The sequence below is a fragment of the Podarcis tiliguerta genome (genome assembly GCF_965153285.1).
Source record: "Podarcis tiliguerta genome assembly, chromosome: 7".
Classification (NCBI taxonomy): Eukaryota; Metazoa; Chordata; class Lepidosauria; order Squamata; family Lacertidae; genus Podarcis; species Podarcis tiliguerta.
This window is the reverse complement of record NC_139540.1, coordinates 50,375,331-50,387,507: the sequence shown is the minus strand read 5'-3', so window position 1 is coordinate 50,387,507 and position 12,177 is coordinate 50,375,331. Positions and strand designations below refer to the sequence as shown.

General features: G+C 42.0%; 1 protein-coding gene across 4 annotated transcripts in view; it reads left to right on the top strand.

Annotated features, from left to right (window-relative positions):
- LOC310681948 (cadherin-19-like) overlaps nucleotides 1–12,177 on the top strand; it is a 74,906-nt gene that overhangs the window by 12,746 nt on the left and 49,983 nt on the right. The window contains exon 2 of one of the 4 annotated variants that reach the window (XM_083450141.1): nucleotides 6,494–6,577. The exons of the other annotated variants lie outside the window; for them this stretch is intronic. The gene's annotated coding sequence lies outside the window, so the exon portion shown is untranslated. The remainder of the gene's footprint in view (nucleotides 1–6,493; nucleotides 6,578–12,177) is intronic. 4 annotated transcript variants of the gene reach the window in all.

Below are 12,177 nucleotides of genomic sequence, written 5' to 3'. Positions count from 1 at the left end.
CTTTCTTTTCCTTCTTCTTCCCCCCCTCCACTCCCTCTCTGCGTTAGCGGCAGCAGTCCTGGGGGTCGTGGAGGGGCCAGAAAGAGCCGTTTGGTATTGATGCTTTGTTGCCTCCACATTTTTCAATGCATTTGATGACCACTTTCCTAACCACAAAAAGTCTGGGGTTTTTTTCTTAATGGGTTTGTTGTGCCAGGGCGACAGAGCCCTTTTGTCCACTTTAATTAAATAAATCTAAATTTCCAGTATGCACTTGAATTGTTTCTGCAGAATACTGGCAATCTGAAGGCTACCATAGCAATTGTTTTTCTAATGCCTTGCTCCTGAGATTTCCAGTTCCTTGTGGAGATGCTGTGCTGGATCAAATGTAGTTTTAAATGTACCTGATGTGCATATAGTCCCATAAAGTGAGTCCCAAATGTATCCAATGAAGCTTAGCTCTCTCTGTGTTTTTATGACCACAGTCTTCTCCAGCAAAGCATTTAAGCTTTCTTAATTTCTCTGATCTTTAATGAGCATTATTTCACATATTTTTGACTGAGCTCATCCTCATCTTTCTAAGGACTGCAATATATACATGCATCATCAATTAGATAGTTCAAAAGCATCTTATTTTCTGTCATTAACATATTTGTGTGTGTAGACACAGAAAGCGGAGCAATCAACACAGTTTACATCTGCATAGCATTTCCAAAAGCTCCTCATGGATTTCAGGAGTCACTTTTTTAAGGAAAATGACCAGGTATTCCAGCTATCTAATGATGTAGCATTTGAATCCAATTCAATTTATATGTTAAATGTGTGTAAGGAACCGTGAAGTGGTCTGTTAAGGATTCCCCTCTATTCAGAGGTGGAGCTAGCTGTGCACCCAGGGGCGGGGCTAGCTGCCCAGGGGGTGGGGCTAGCCACCCACCTTGCCACCCACAGGGGCAGAGTGAGCATTCAAGGGGGCGCCGCCCATGGTGAGCGTCCCGGGGGGGAGGCGTGGCGATGTCACCTCCCTCTGGGATGACATCCAGGTCAGACCGCACCCACCACACACCCCTTCCTCCACTAGTGCCTTTATTTATATTTGGTTAACATCTTTTCTTTTCTTTTTTCATTTTCCAAATGGCATCTTGCCATATCATATAGAAACCTATGTATCTGTATTATTTAAGAATTGGCCTGGGACCCTTAATGACTTCAATTATGACAGACAAAACTATTCTCATTTGCTTCCCCGTCAAATGACAGAAGCTAATTCATGTAGAAAATGTGAGAACAACAGCTTCTGCAAGAGAAAAGTTTGGTTCCACCCCAACATAAAATTTCAAGTTTCAGATTGAGATGAATGCCTTTGTATTTTCTTTCTTGTAAAAATAAATAAATTAAAAGCTGAATGAAATAGAATGAATATTTCAATCAACCTTTTATCTCAATTTTTATACATCTATATCATCTATCTTTTATCTATTTATCTAATTAATGACTGCTTTTTAATTTGTAATTTTAATTTTGAAACTCATATGCATGAACTAATTTCCCCTTTTGTTCATGCAATAAAATGGTCACAACAGATTGCTCTTACCTAAACTATAAGTCTGTATAAAGCACTGCCTTCTTTCATAAACTCAGGGTTAAATCTACATTGTTCCAAACTACCTTGGCATTCAACTCAATTTAAGGCTATTCTGAATGCAAGTATAATTGGTTTCCACTAATAATATTTTATTTTTTTCTATCCTTCTTTGTTCTCTTCTGCATAAAATAGCATAAAACTATTACAAAGCTATTTAAGTGTGAGCCATACTTAAAACATAAAACAATATAACAAAACGCATAAAAGACAATGTCTCCTAAAATTCACCATGAACAAATAGCATTTAGAGTATGCACTGCAAAGTGCAGTGTTTTGATGTGTTACATAGCAATCATAAAGCTACTTGTCTTGGGTTAGTTCCACTTGACTTATGTGAAACAGTCCAGTACATACCTCACACCAGGAATGAAGAATTGGAAAATCAAGCATTTGGGTAACACATTATCAGAAATTATTATTTGCTATATAAATAAATCAAACCAAACCAAACCAAACAAATGTAGGCAGATACAATCTGTTCAGGCAGGCAAGAAATCTCCTCTGTCTACCTCTGAACCAAACCACCCCAGATGAGTTCACACAGGTGTGTTCATAAGTAAACAGCATCTTCCATTAAAGACTTAGAATGACAATGTTCACAGGAGCACCTAGATTTAATCTGAAGCCTCAATTGCCATAACCTTTGACAGGAGATGTTTGTGGGGAGGTCTTACAGAATGGTCCAACAGAAACAGAGATAAGCTTCTCCAGGCCAATTCTGAATTAAGGACCAAGGATCAAGTCTAATTCAGTCTAAGTTGCATGTTTGGAGTTAGGCCCATTACAAACTGAATCCATGGGAGCTTGCCTGATCCTACTAGGGAGAATCAATGGGCTGATTGTGACCAAGCTTTGAGCTATTTTATTCTGCTTATTCTAGTGATTATGATTTATTATTACAAGCCAAATAGAGTCAGAGATCTAAATTTAAAATAACAGACCCTCCAAGTGTCACTATTTTCCAGGGACATCCCTGATTTAGAGAAGCTGTCCCAGTTTCTGATTGATCCCGGAATGTCCCACTTTTCCATAGGACATCCCTATTTTCATTGGAGAAATGTTGGAGGGTATGGAGTTATCTGATCCCTGTCTGAAAGCAGCCCTGTATAGGAAGATTTTTTTTAATGTTTAATGTTTTATAATTTTTTTATATATGTTGGAAGCTGCCCAGAGTGGCTAGGACAACTCAATAAGATGTGTGGGTATGAACAGTAAAATTATTGTTATGGAATGGGATGTCCCTATGTTCACTGGAGAAATGTTGGAGAGCATGAAATAAATGAATGACATCCATGAGCAGGAATATGAGTTGGACTGCAGGGTTCTTCAACAGTTGTCTCCAGATGTTGCCCATCATCCCTGACCAGTTTAGTCAATAGTGAGAGATTAGAGGAGTTGTAGTCTAACAGCATTAGGAAACCAAGGCTGAAGAACACTGTTGGAGATGCATCATACTTTTGTCATGGGGACACCACCATATCTACTGACTTTATTGATTATATTAGCCCTCAGCTGAAACTTGTTCTACATTTCTCAGAAGCTTTCTTTTGCTACAAAAGAGGCTTCCATTTGTCTGCATTGTTTGCAGCGCCCTTGGGAGTTCCTTAATAATTTCCATGTAGGGTGGGGATAAGCTTACTTTATCACAAGGAAGCTGATGGCCTAATCACTGTAATGTTATTGTTATGGATAGGGGAATGAACAGTCACTACAAAAGTGTGACTAACCATAAACACTTTATATTATAGAAAAGTAGTTTCATTTTATGGGCATTCCAATTCTTTAAAGTTATTTGAGAATATTTCTATTTAGATCTATTGACATTCTGCCAAATGATGAATTGTACTCTTTCTTTTTCCTAGTCCTTTTACATCTCTGCCTAGGGGAGCATTTCTTTCTTTCTTTCTTTCTTTCTTTCTTTCTTTCTTTCTTTCTTTCTTTCTTTCTTCAAGAGTATTGTTACTCTTCCCTTTCCCTTTCTAGTTTTATCATCATGTGTAAAGTGATATGTGCTCAACTACATGTGTTCAAATAGAGCTCATTATGCTTATTTTACTAACAAAATCAGCCTTACTTGCAAGAATTACCATACAATGCTTATCACAAATCCCTCACCTAGGCAAGAACTTGGTCATCAGGCTCTATTTCCACTTTCCTTGATTCCAGAAGCCAAGTCCAAGGTTAGCTGTTTGTCTGAGCCAAGAAAATACCATTATTTTCTGTTATTTAGTTCTGACACTTTCCTTCCAGATATCGCATTGTATAATTCAGACTGTTTCACATCATGCACATTTCAACATAAGAGAATAAAATGCATCAAAATAAATGGGACATTTCATGACACACAAATGTGATGCATCAAATATTTTTCAAGCAAATTTTCCTCTCTGTCATACCACTTTTTCATTTATTTGGTCTCCAAAAATTGTATTTGTGAACTGAAGCAGAGAGAATCAGGTTACATAGCCTCATTAGCATTAAAAACTGGAAGCACCAGCATTAGCCTTGCTGTTATTGCCCTTTCCAACCTTTTTTTCTGTGTGCAGAGTTTCAAAGTGAGCATGTCTACTGTGTGAAAGGGGTTTGTGGAAGGGGCTGGTTAATTATAAACATAAAGCCATAATGAATGAAAAATGCACTGTGTTCTCCAACTCTGCCAGATAGAAAAGAGAGAGTTCTGAATTGTTTTTTTCCGGTTCATCTATCATGACTTCTTGATTGCCTGTCAAACTCCAACCTCTATCCCAGCCAGCACAGAGCAATCAAAATGTTAACCCTTTTAAAGAACAGAAATCTATTTAGGATTTATTAATATTTTAATCCTGCAAATGCAGTGGCTCCATTAGCATCAAATTTGTTTTAAAATTGCTATAATCTCTGGAATCAAGAACACTGGCTGGTAGTCAACCAAGTAATGGTGTGAGTGGAAGAACTTCCCCTTGTGCAATGGGACTTCTGCCTCTACCCCAGGCATAGGCAAACTCAGCCCTCCAGATGTTTTGGGACTACAACTCCCATCATCCCTGAACACTGGTCCTGTTGGCTAGGGATGATGGGAGTTGTAGTCCCAAAACATCTGGAGGGCCAAATTTGCCTATGCCTGCTCTACTCCCTCCCATTCCTCCTAAATCTGTTCTTTGGGTTCCCACTGCCTTCCAAAGGAGATCTAAAGATGGTGCAGGGCATGTGCAGGAGGAGGATGGGAGAAGTCCTGTTGCACAAGGGGATGCTGTTCCACTTCTGCAGTTATTTAGTTTAATACCACCCAATCTGGAAGCAACCCAGTGAAATAAATCATAACACTTAACAATGGTAAACCTTTGGCCTGCCAGGCTGGGATCTATGAGTCAAGGGATCTGGCTTCAGCGAACAAGTCACTTTCATTATGCATGTTTTTGAAAAGTGAGAGAGGGTGTGTAGGGGAAAGAACAGTCAGTAGTTTTGTTTTTGTCATGAGGATCTTGCAAACAAAGCACCTGTCTCCATGTACCGTATTGGCCCGAATATAAGCTGCACCTGCAAATAAGTTGCACCTTTAAAATTCAAGGGGGGGGGGAAATACCTGAATATAAGCCGCTCGCCATGTGTGTCTGTCTGAGGTGCTTTCTCATGCACGCTCTTCACACCCCCTCCAGGCCGGTTCCTCCTAGCAAGCAGCACAGGCACACACCCTCCCACCACCACCACTCCTGCTCCTGCCTTGGCTTCTTGTCTTCCCTATCAGCTCAAGGCGTCCAGGCATCGCTGGAGAGAAAGATTGAAGGAGGGGGAAATGGAGGAGCCCACTGTTGACAGGAGAAGTGGGAGTGCTCCCCAAAGGGCAGAACAAACTTGGGCCACTCGTGAGGGGAGGTTTCTCTCTCCCCTCTCATACAACGCCCGCCTTGCACCACTCACTTGTGGCCCCACTTCTCAGTTTCTTCCCTGCCACCCTCTACCTCATGGGCTGCTATGGTTTGACCACAGCAATTTTTGTAAGGTCGCGGATTTAAGCCACACTTTTTAACTTTTCACTGTTGTAATTTTGGGGGGGAAGTGTGGCTTATATTCGGGCCAATAGTATTAATCAAGTTCATACAAGAGTTCATTCACTAATACTAACTTTTTCACTCCGTGCCCATTTTATTATGTGTGTATTTCTTTATGCATATCCTGATTTACTTCTTGTTTCATAACAACACAGTGTCTCTACAGCTATTCATCCTTGTGATGGGTATATATTGTACAGTGGTACCTCGCAAGACGAATGCCTCGCAAGATGAAAAACTCGCAAGACGAAAGAGTTTTTTGTTTTTTGAGTTGCTTCGCAAGACGAATTTCCCTATGGGCTTGCTTCGCAAGACGAAAACGTCTTGCGCCTTCCGTCAATGCATTCCTATGGGAAACCACCAAAGCATTTCCTATGGGAAACCGTGCTTCGCAAGATGAAAAATTCACAAGACGAAAAAACTTGCGGAACGAATTAATTTCGTCTTGCGAGGCACCACTGTATATCCAGTGGCACAGGACAATCAATATATTCTTTACCACATACTAAGAATGCAGACTGCTCCACAGGGACTTTATCTCAACTGGATTTTATCACTGAGAGAAAGAAGGCAGAAACACTTAGCCCTGTTTCATAAAAATATGTTATATATGCATATACAGATTGAGAGAGTTATCAAGGGGGCGGGGAAGCAAATGCAGAGGCAGCATGAATTTTTAAAGTGATATTAGTATTGTGACCCCCCCCCATAGACTCTCTCCGTGTCTCTTGTGGAAGCTTTCAAGGACTCTCGTTGTTATTTCACTGCATATGGACTCTGGCCAGCTCAGCAGATTTATAGAGAAGTAGAAACATCTCTCTTTCCTTTTCCTTCTGGGCTGCAGAAGGAAGAAGACTCCAGAGTGAAAGCCCCAGACATCTGCTGTTCCCAAGGGCCTGTATTGAGATATGTACCCTGAATAAGCATGGTAAGATGTGGTATTGGAAGCCAATAAAATATGGGTGTGATGCAATGCCTAGTATGTCCCCATCTCTGTCTCTTTGCTACTCATATTTTTATACAGTGGTACCTCGGTTTACAAACTTAATCCATTCTGGAAGTCCGTTCTTAAACCGAAACCATTCTTAAACCAAGGTGTGCTTTCCCTAATGAGGCCTCCCACCGCCGGTGCCCTTCCACCATTTGGATTCCGTTCATAGACCAAGGTAAAGTTCTCAAACCGGGACACTATTTCTGGTTTTGTGGAGTTTGTAAACCGAATCGTTCTTAAACCGGACTGTTCTTAAACCAAGGTACCACTGTATATAATAGTTCAAGAAAACATGTAAACATATCACAGGTACCACATAAACATACAAGCACAATATCATATTGAAGTAGCCAAGGGGAGAAAAGCTCATTCTCATTCATAACTGTTGGAACATAAGGCAACCTCTCTGGCATGAAGTGTAAGTGTCTGGAGGGTGATGGTTTTACATTATGTAAACAGAGCTGATAAATGGGAACCAAATTTTGTCAAACTTCTCATGTTTTACCATTCCCTTTACTCTATGATGACAGCTTAAGTGTTCGCAAAGTGCTATGTCCCACACTCAACACCACTGCTCGCTCTTAGAAGGCCCATTTTGGGTTTTCCAGCTTGAGCAACTTCTGCCAATACAATGTTTGAGAGGAATGGCATTTGTGATGGATTGTGGGGTTTGTTGAACTATCCACTGGAAAGATTGCTAGCAGGGCGTCAGAGAGAAGGGGCTAGGTTGACGTTTGAGAGACTTTAAGGTACCTGACCCCAAAACCATGACTACCCTTCTATTGCCATCTGCTCCCTACCATTTTTTTAATTTTTAATTTTTATTTTTTGCCAATAAACTGAATTCACAGAAGGAAAGGAAAATCCTTCCTAAACCCAATATAGGGTGGAATTGTATCCTGCCCACTCCACACCTCTTGCTGTAATTATGTGGACTATGGATTGATAATCACTGACACATAGACAATGCTGAGTGATAACAAACACAGCCAAATGGCTCTGGCACTTCTGAACAACCGTGGCTGAATATCTTTTCAAAGGGAAGAAGCAATTCAAAACAGCTAAGAAAATAATGCCCATGTAAATAAATCTGCATAAGGATGCAAACCATATTCAGCATCCTGATTAAATCATGAATAGTGATGAGGAAGTAGCAAGGGACAGTGGAATCTTGGCATTCTTCCAGAAGTTAATAACCACATTGCCATTCAGGAGCAGTCAGAAATAGTATTGCTCTAGTCTCCGAGAGTCAAATGCCTTGACTTGGAACTAAGAAAATGATTAGTGATGTTGACAAAATTCATAATTGCCTGGTTTGCTGCACAAATTTGTCCAGCTCAAAGTGCTCAGCTGCATTAGGAATTGCAGGTTTCTATTCCCCCTGCCCCCCCCCCCCGGACGTTGTTTCCTGACTTGGAATGTTAAATGAGGTTCTGCATGTGGGTGCTCAGCAGGGTTTTCCTATTAACAACTTACTCTTAGGACTTGCCGATCGGAAGGTTGGTGGTTCGAATCCCTGTGACGGGGTGAGCTCCTGTTGCTTGGTCCCTGCTCCTGCCAACCTAGCAGTTCAAAAGCATGTCAAAGTGCAAGTAGATAAATAGGTACCGCTCCGGCAGGAAGGTAAACAGCATTTCCGTGCGCTGCTCTGGTTCACCAGAAGTGGCTTAGTCATGCTGGCCACATGACCTGGGAGCTGTACGCTTGCTCCCTCGGCCAATAAAGCGAGATGAGCACCGCAACCCCAGAGTCAGTCACGACTGGACCTAACGGTCAGGGGTCCCTTTACCTTTACCTTGTTAACGGCTGTGAGTAACAACAACAACAACAACATTATTTATACCCCACCCATCTGGCTGGGTTTTCCCAGCCACTTTGGATGGCTTCCAACAAAATATTAAAAATACAGTAATCCATCAAACATTAAAAGCTTCCCTAAACAGGGCTGCCTTCAGATGTCTTCTAAAAGTCTGGTAGTTGCTGTTCTCTTTGACATCTAGTGGGAGGGTGTTCCACAGGGTGGGTGCACCACCAAGAAGGCCCTCTGCCTGGTTCCCTATAACATGGCTTCTCGCAGTGAGGGAACTGTCGGAAGGCCCTCGGCGATGGACCTCAGTGTCTGGTCTGAACAATGGGGGTGGAGACGCTCTTTCAGGTATACTGGGCTGAGGCCATTTAGGGCTTTAAAGGTCAGCACCAACACTTTGAATGTTGTGACAAAAAGGAGTGACATGATGAACCCCCTGACTGCTAGGGCTGGGTTAAGCCATGTGATGGCCGGAAGCAATGGACAAGATAGCCCCCTCTCCACTAATTCTCATGCACAGAAGTTGACTGGACTAGCAACTAAATATTTTTCCAACACTAGCAAAGAGAGTGTCCTCTGCTGCAGCTGAGGAAAGCCTGATGATTGCAAAACAGGCCGTGTAGCACACCCAACACTTCTTCTTGCACTCATGCAACAAATTCACTTAAAAAATAAAATGGATTTTTATTTTTTTGGATTTTGAAAAATGACAGGGAAAAGTTTTGAAAAATGTGGGATGGACAATTGATTAGCTGGAAGTCAGGTCAAGACCTTGCAAGCAAATCAGTATCAATGATTATTGTTATATAACCACCCCATCAACAAATAAGTATGAATGCTCAGTAAAGACAGGACATAGTCTAAGCACTGCATCGGCTTTTTGCAAGCAAATCAGAATGAATGCTGGGCGAACAGGTCATTGGATGGAGTCCTTACTATGTTACGCCTTGCATAAATATGGGTGTGACTCTCATTCTAGTTACTTGGAACAACTAAGTCTGCCAGAGTTCTTTTTATCTCATATTATTGAGACATATTATTGCTTAGGAAGAGCAAATTCCCATGGTAGGAACACCTGACTCTCAACATTAACTCAATATCAAAAAATAGTAAGGGCACCAGAAGCAAAGATTGGCATGCACTCCCATTTTATAAGTCCCAGCACAATGACTCTGTAGTTATATTTGTTCAATTGAGTACAAGGACTGAGACACATAAATAAAACACATTTGCCACAGTTATTAAATACCTACAAAATGAATGCAATTTGGCATAATATCCAATTTTCAGATAAATATTCCACCCCTGCACCCTTTCCCTGCTTAGCTTAGTGGTTGCATTCAGATGCAATTTGACTGGAAAAGAATTTTGCTGTGTTCAAGCATAATCTGCATGGAAGAGAAAGTGATAATTATTCATGAATCAAACAAGCACGCTTCTAAATCAGAAGCATAATCAAATACATTAAGCTGCTTCTTTTCCCCCCAGATTTGAATGGCTGCTGACAAGAGCAGTGTAAACCAGGAGGGATTTGGCCCTGAGCACTTTCCTAGGTATAAAGCTGCAGTTATAAGGTCTGTGCATAAGCTCCTTTGTGTAGCTTTTGTGAGGCACTGCATCAGTCACAGTGCTGACTTGGCAAGCAAATGTTGTAAGCATCCCATTTCTTCAAAACTGGTGTTTAAACATTAAGGATGGCATTCAGCTCATAGCAGTTCTGTTGAAAATAATGATTATGACTAAGTTGAGTGCCAGTCCCCCAACAGCAGCATTAGTACAATGGTAGCTCAGGTTACGGCATGCGGGTGGCGCTGTGTGTTAAACCACTGAGCCTAGGGCTTGCCGATCAGAAGGTCGGCGGTTTGAATCCCTGTGACAGGGTGAGCTCCCGTTCCTCGGTCCCTGCTCCTGCCCACCTAGCAGTTCGAAAGCACGTCAAAGTGCAAGTAGATAAATAGGTACCGTTCCGGTGGGAAGGTAAACGGTGTTTCCGTGCACTGCTCTGGTTCACCAGAAGCGGCTTAGTCATGCTGGCCACATGACCCGGAAGCTGTACACCGGCTCCCTCGGCTAATAAAGCGAGATGAGTGCTGCAACCCCAGAGTCGGCCACGACTGGACCTAATGGTCAGGGGTCCCTTTACCTTTACTTCAGGTTACGGACGCTTCAGGTTACAGACACTTCAGGTTACAGACTCTGCTAACCCAGAAATAGTACCTCTGGTTAAGAACTTTGCTTCAGGATGAGAACAGAAATCACGCAGCGGTGCAGCGGGAGGCCCTATTAGCTAAAGTGGTGCTTCAGGTTAAGAACAGTTTCAGGTTAAGAACGGATCTCCAGAACAAATTAAGTTCTTATCCCGAGGTACCACTGTACTTCCATTTTTACTCCTGGGACAGATGCACATTATACATCCAACACAGTTTTATAACACGTGACTTCCCCTCCCCAAATCCTGGGAACTGTAGTTTCATACCGATGCTGGTAATAGTAGCTATAGCCACAGTTCTCAGGATCCTTTAGGAAAAGCCATGTGTATTGAATGCACTGCGGATGTATGGTATGGATTTGTCCTTACTCTCTTGTCTATGATTTGTTTTCACTGAACTTAATACCTCCCCACTTGTACGCAATCAGCACACGTGTGACCACTGCCACGCGTGCCATTTTTAGTGTTGAAAGGGGGCAAGGCGGTGCAGAGACAGAACAGGTGCCACAGCAAAGAAGGACATCTCTGAGATCTTACCCACCTCACCTGGTTCCCAGGTTGAAGTTCGTTCAACCAATATCATAGTGCAGAGAAGAACAATGGCATGTTGTTAGACTCCAGTAGCCCAAGCCCACATGGCCAATGGTGAGGGTTAATAGAAGGCCATAGGCTGCCCATTCCTGTTTTAGCATCTCTCTGCTGGAAGCTAGGCTGTGTATACACTACAAGATTAAAGCACATTCAAAACACATTATTCTTTCCCTCAAAGAATTCTGGGCACTGTAGTTCACCCTTCACAAAGTTACAATTCTCAGCAAACCTTAACAAATGAGAGTGCCCAGAATTCTGTGAGAGAAAGAATGTGCTTCAGATGTGTAGTTTGTGCACAGTCTTAGAGCGAAAAGGTGCACAGCGTGAATGAATGCTGTATCTTCCTCATTCCAGAACTGAAGCACCACCACTGAAAGGCCTTTATTTCTGATCAGCACATCTCTGGAGCTGAGATTACTGAGTTACAGGGTTATGAATTCCAGGCAAGTGTCAACCGTGTGTTGCGCAGTCATGCAATGTGCCTCAATCAAATGAGCATAAGCACTAGAGATTACCCAGAATGACACAAGAGTGAGCATAAAGGAACCAGGTAATTCAATGTGGGGAACCTACACAACACCCATCATCTCTGGCTATTGACCAGGTTTGTTAGAGGTGATGGGAGTTCATCAATATATGGAAGGCCCAAGATTTCCCACTCCTGCTGTAGTGCAATATGACAGATAAACCCTTACAGAATTGCAGTCAGCAGGTTTTCTGCTGCCAATCCGCATTTTAATACTAAATTGCTCAATAGTCTTGTGCAATCTTCAGCTGAATTGAAGCACTTTGTAGTGTGATGTCTCTCATCTCTCTTGGAACTAGCTGTAGGGTCTTGTGGTTACAGAGCAAAGCAAAAGAATCACATCAACATAAAAATACCTTACTTTTTTTGCAAACTACTTTGAGTTTTGTTTTTCTGTTTTACGA